Here is a 6412-nt window from a genome sequence, read left to right as displayed (position 1 = left end):
ACAGATAACAAGCTTATAGCAGTTTCAACACTCCCTGGTGATGCTTTTATGTGGAAACCGAACAGGTCTACCATGATAACATGGGAGATAAAAGCCACCCTTGGGACACACGAAGATAGAATGTTAAAATGTGTGAGCATGGAGGACCTACCTGTAGGTGTCGCCCTGTTTTTGGTAAGCAGGTGCCTCAGTTGAAAAGCCAGCATTGTAGTGTAGTGTTGCTGTTGTGACCTTTACATGCGATTCTCCTATTTTAGGTATACACATTTGGCTAGCCCGTACCAGGGAAAGCTTCCATGTCATTGTGTCGAGAGGCCAGGAGACATAGAGCTGAAGCACCCTGTACTGCTGCATCAGTAGAGGTTAGGGTATTCCTCGAAAATAACTTTTCACTTACTGGATGCTAATCTTTTCTTTTTTGTATCATTAATCTGAAATGCAATTGCTGAAGAACACAAGGTCATGCCTGTGTATGCCTACTTTTTTTTTCATGTAAGTTGACATGTTTACATTTGTGCATTTTCTTTTCATGTATCAGTCGGTCAGACAAAAAAGGCATACGCTTGGACTACTCCCTTGGGAAACTCTCATTTGTTGATACACCAGGCGTTATTGAGGATGGAGCCGTTTTAGATGGCAAGGTAAGATAACCAACAACTTATAAACATCCTAAATTAACGTACCTCTTAATTTATATCTTTATGAACATACTGTTGAAATGTTCAGTCATCTTGTTTAAAGGAAATAAACACTCGCACAGAGGGAGTGGAACTTTGGGATGGGAGGTCAGGTTTAGTTTAGCTTTCTGTAACTGAACACAAAAAGGGAGTAATAAAGACCTGCAGATGACGAAAAAAAGCCCTTATGAGTCTGTGAATTCATAGTTTTTAAAAAGTTAAAAAAAAGACCACTTTTAACCAGTAGTGTATATGCTACACGATAGTTAGTTCATTTATGAGAACTTTGCTTTTTATACTTCGTATGGGCTCCACCCTCAAACAGCTCCGCTAGTGCCTCCGCTAGTGCTATCGCTGCTCCACGCACGATGTGAGGATAGAGGCGGTGCTTGGCAGGACACCCACAGGCTTGCAGGTGTGTTGCTGCGCAAGCCGCCTCAGTCTGCAATGGACGAGCGATGTCCTTGGTTTTGGTCTTGCTGAGCCAGATGTGTCCGAGCCACACTTCTCTGAAGGGGCACCAGAGGGCGCCACTGCTGAACGTGCCTCTGTGTCGTTCCTTTCTGTTTGGCATGTGGAAAAGTCAAGAAGCCAGCCCCGGATGCCATTCTCCATGGCAACCGCAGCTGTCGGAAAAATGCGCCCCGCCCTCATGAGAGGCAAGCTGCCTTCTCTGCCGCCGCAAGCCTGCGAGTCGAGTGTCCAGTCCGCGATGCGTCCTCACCCGGCGGAGAGTTGAAGGCAACGAGCGGGGAAGCCACGATCCTCTGCAACAGCACGGCGGGGAGGTCATCGTGGGGAATGGTGGTGTGCGGGGATGTGTACCATTGCTTATGATTGTAATGTCTTGATTGAAGACTTCACATCATCACAGAAAGCAAGTTCTGTTGCACATCCCCACCCTTACACTGAATATATCCGGCGTATAAATTCAGTTAAGTCCACCGCACAACAGTCACCTCCAGCCGACTCTTCCGTGTTGACTCACTGGAAGCCGGCTTCTTGTTTTCCCAATTCTCAGCGAGCACCAGCCGAGTGTGATTCAACCACAGGTGACATGGCGGTCAGAATCATGGACTCTCACTCAGTCGGCCCGGGTGCAGCACCCATGTTGACCAATGTTAAAATCTACTACAGTTTCACCAGACTTTTTTCCAGACGACATTGTCTGCTGTTGATAAAAATTCGAAAGCATTTCAGTCGACCTGAAGGATGCGTATACTTCCACGTGGCCATTCATCGCTGTCACCAGAAGTACTTGCGCTTTGCTTTTCAGGGGTCTGCATTTCAATACTCCAGATTGCCTTTTGGACTTTCTCTCTCGCCCCGCACGTTCTCCAAGTGCGTAGATGTGGCATTGGAGCCATTGAGCAGGAAGGGGATGCGAGTCTTACACTATCTCAATGATTGGCTTCTCCTGACCATCTCACCAATAGAGGCCATGGAGCAAGCGCAATGTCTGATTCTCCACATATCGCAACTGGGCTTTGCGATAAGTTGGGAGAAGAGCGCTGTGACCCCGTCGCAAGAGATTGCATACCTGGGGCTCACCTTGGACACGGCGACAGGGTGTGCGCGTCTATCGGACGAGCGCTGCAAAGCTCTTCTACGACTGGCACATTGTGCCATGGCGTCTCGGAGAGTGTCGGCCCAAACCATCATGTCGCTTTCTGAAGGGCGCCTTACGCCAGAGGCCACCACAGCGTAGCTGTACCGCAATGGGACCTACAAGTAGTCCTGAGCGGTCTCCAACGGGCACCGTTTGATCCACTGAAGAGTGTCTCTATGCGCATTTTGTCCTTGAAGACAGCCCTGTTGTTGGCCTTGTCTTCTGCAAAAAGAGTGAGTGATATGTGCGCCTTGTTGGTGAACCCCCAATGCCTTCTGCTGAGTTGCTAGGCTGTGTTACACCCTAATAAGGCCTTTATACCCAAGAACATCACAACCTCTTTCAGTTCTTGGACAGTGGTGTTGTCGGCCTTTCATCCTCCTGTTCACGCTTCTGACAAAAACAGCAGGATGAATTTGATCTGCCCTGTATGGGCTCTGACCTATTATGTGCGCAGCACGTCGGCAGTCCATAAGACAGACCAGCGCAAAGCGCAAAGACTTCAGGCGGGCTGCACAGCAGCAAGGGGAAGGCACTAGCAGAGCTGTTAGAGGGCTCCGCCCATACTCGTATAATTGGAGTTACATAGTAACTATCGTTTACAGACTTTGCACTTTGCCAAACAACCATCTTACCAATGAGTCAGAAAGTGCATATTAATTACTTATTTGTAGGCGTCTTGTTTTTGTTTTCCCTACAGGTCAAAGCAACCCATTATAATAACACGGGCATCGCTCATAGGATGGTCCATCTGTTTAAAGCTCCGGGATGGAATACAAAGCTCCTACTGAACCTGACCACAGACTCTGCTGGAGAGGCCCAGTTCTCTATTAACACTACTACTTTCCCTGGAGACTTTGAGCTCATCGTAAGCTTGAAACTTGTTTACAAACAACAGCTAAGCTTTAATGTCCTCCTAGTAGCGCACAAAGAATCCATCTTCGTTCAGAGTATTATGTCATAATGCTTCAATGGCTCTTAATGTTTCTTTAACTGTTTGATCCCTTCTTATTGACGGTCTTTCTTTGACTCTAAGATATACCAAAACTGGTTGTCTGGACACCAGCACACACAATACTTGGTGTACTTGTAGCCCCTGATAAGGAATATTATAAGGTTTTCTGCCTCAGATTAGAGTGGCCCTTGCCATTATGAATGCTTTTTTGTGGATGCAGAAAAAAACTTTGACTGTATACCGTATCCACAATCTATGGTTTTGAGCTGTAGAATCATTGCTTTCTTTCACCTGCAACATAAAGTTTTTAATTGACTGTCTTGTCAAACTCAGTTGTCAAAAGAAGTACTGATGACAATTATTTTCCAGGCAAGTACAACAGCTGACATAAACCATGTTCAACATAAAACTCCACATTATGAGAGAGCACAGAAGTCTGTATCCAGATTAAGACCAGCATCTCAACAGAGAAGTGCTTCAGAAATAAGGTGCGTCACCAGTTCCTTGTCTTTAAATATAATGTTTATCTTTCTTATCCCATATTTATTGTTACTGCATGGATTGGCAGTGGGACTCCATTCTACGTCGGCCATTAATGATGTGTGTGCATTGACATCTTGTACATCTACACAGGTAGCGGTGCAGTTCTCCCCCCCCAAAAGCGGTTCCTGGAGAGGAGAGTTCCATGCAGCTGTCAGCTCAACCTGGCTCTCTGTGTGGCCTCTGTGCTGTGGATCAGAGCATCTTTATCCTGGAACCAGGGAAACGCCTGGTTGCCCAGAAGGTTACCATAGCTACACAGAAGTCCACTACAACTACATGATACATCTCCAAACGCAGGGCACTGTATTATTCCGAGGGTTTTGCAAATAGCAAAGTATACATCACAGATTTTCTTTCAGCTTCACTTTCTCCTCTCTTCAGTTGGTACTGTCCCACTGGTATTTACAGCATAGCAAAGCAGAGTAGTTAGCAACACATAGTAGCACGAAGCAATATATTGAGCATTGTCATGTTTATAATATTGTTATGTGTTTTTTTTTTACTTTTTGCACTATTCTAGCTGTTTGTATTATTACCAAACTTGGACCCAAGAGTTTAATGATGTTGAAGAAACTGTTGAATACCTCAAAGCAGAGTAGTTAGTAATACATTGTAGCACAGAGCAATATATTTGTTACGTCACACAGACTCAGGACAGGGAGGTAGAGTTCAAACAAGGTAGCTTTTATCCCAAACGAAAACCAGGAAAAGGGGTGTCAAACACAGGGCACTAATACACAGAAGTTTAGCAGGAAAAGGTAAACCAAGGAGAGTCCAAAACACAGGAGATCAATGAACTTTAACGGAAAAAGTCCAAAACACAGGAGATAAACTTAGCTCGGCAGGATCCGGAAAGGGCGACTCGAGGGATCAGACCAGGAGGACGCTGGACCAAGCGAGGGGAATCCGAGAGGTACTGATGTGCCCAATGAAACGAGCCTTCGGAGCTTGTGTCGAGCAGAAAGGGGCGTGCCAGATGAAGCCCCGGTTCGAGGCCTGTGTCGTTTCAATAAAAATCACGTGACTGATGACAAACGAGGCCTCGGTTTGTGAGTTTGACGTCTGAAGCTTCGTTTGGGACACACACCCACGTGACTGCTTCAGAATCTGATTCAAAGGCTTTGAATTGCGCAAACCAGGGCACCCGTTCTAGTATCGGAATGTGTTGTGTTGTATTGCAAGAGTCAGGCGAAATTTGTGTTTCTATAGGGTAGCCCTGTTTTATAGGATGCTTTCTCTATTTGTGAATTTATGTTCTTTTCTTTCCGGAAAATGTCCATAATCCATAATGTCATGCACATAGAAATAAAGAAGAAATAGCCTAGGCCTAGCCTAAAGCTTTACCATTTAGAACGATGACATTTAAAACGTGTCTGTGTTGCAATCTTGTCTCAACTTCAGTCATGTAATTAAAAAAGCAATACAGGCTAATCATTTCTATGTAGGCCTAACAATGATGGCTGACATAATATTTTCCTTTATTGAAAGTTTGATTCATGAATCGTCAAAAACATGTCGGGCCATATGGGCCAAAAACTCTCGTCCATAGCGTGTTGAGGTTGATAATACTTCGTCCTGGTTCAGAAGCTAAGTAGTGTCTACTGCGGTCGTGGATGGGAGACCAATTGAATCATTGACTGGGATAACACATAATTTCACGCCTCCACCGAAACACCAATCTTCACGTGATAACGAGTGACGGGATTATGTTGCCTAATTGTATTTTTTTGTATTGAATTGAGATAAACAGAAATGCAAATTTCTTGCAACACTTTTAATGTAATGATTAATGAATGAGAACATTTCGAAGCTTGAATGGCATTCTTTTCACTAGTCCGTGGCTGCTATAATTTATGCAAACCACCAGATGTCGCTGTGTTTTCCTTGTCTTCCATGTTTCGAAGGTTCGGCACATTACTCGCAGTGTTGGGAAGGTTACTTTCAAAACGTATTCCGTTACAGAATACATAATAAATGCCCAAAAATGTAATTTGTAACGTATTCCGTTACGTTACTCAATCTGAGTAACGTATTCTGAATACTTGGATTACTTCCGCATTGAATTGCATTTTATAAGTGTAGGAATGCGGCCATCAAATCCTGCTTACTAAACAGGCCTATTCTGGTCTGTTCTTCTGTTCCAAATGGCTCACATAGGAGAATGTAAAGTCAACTAAGCTACCTGATACAACTATAAAATAGCAAGGTGACCACTAAAACTACAGCAGGCGACTAGGCTAATTAAAAAAAAAATAGGCTAGGCCTTTAAGGGCGTAGCCAGAAATTAGGCCTATAATTAAGGTGTGCCTGTGATATTTTAGGTGGCATCAACCCAGTAGGCCTACAAGTGAGGGGCGCATATGACAGGTGGAACGCAAATGACCTGCAAATGTAAATACTATAGGCTACTGTATATCAGTGCTCTCAAAATTAACGTGACCGCGTATGACAATCAAAAACCGCACATTAAAATATATAATAGAATTATATATAGAATTATATAAAATTATAATAGAATTATAAGAATAATTCTTCAGAGGCTGCATCATAAAACGTCATCATTTTAAAACCTAAATGTAGATCTAATAAGAAAAAAATAAGCCATTTAGGTTAGAATAAAAAACTTAG

General features: G+C 43.9%; 1 long non-coding RNA gene across 1 annotated transcript; it reads left to right on the top strand.

Annotated features, from left to right (window-relative positions):
• The first annotated feature begins 277 nt into the window (after positions 1 to 277).
• On the top strand, positions 278 to 3025 carry LOC125309116. The gene is made up of 3 exons (XR_007196078.1): positions 278 to 362; positions 539 to 641; positions 2987 to 3025. It is a non-coding gene; the product is annotated as an uncharacterized LOC125309116 (long non-coding RNA).
• Positions 3026 to 6412: the final 3387 nt, after the last annotated feature.

The sequence above is a fragment of the Alosa alosa genome, chromosome 16 (assembly GCF_017589495.1).
Source record: "Alosa alosa isolate M-15738 ecotype Scorff River chromosome 16, AALO_Geno_1.1, whole genome shotgun sequence".
NCBI lineage: Eukaryota > Metazoa > Chordata > Actinopteri > Clupeiformes > Clupeidae > Alosa > Alosa alosa.
This window is presented reverse-complemented; position numbering and strand designations above follow the sequence as displayed.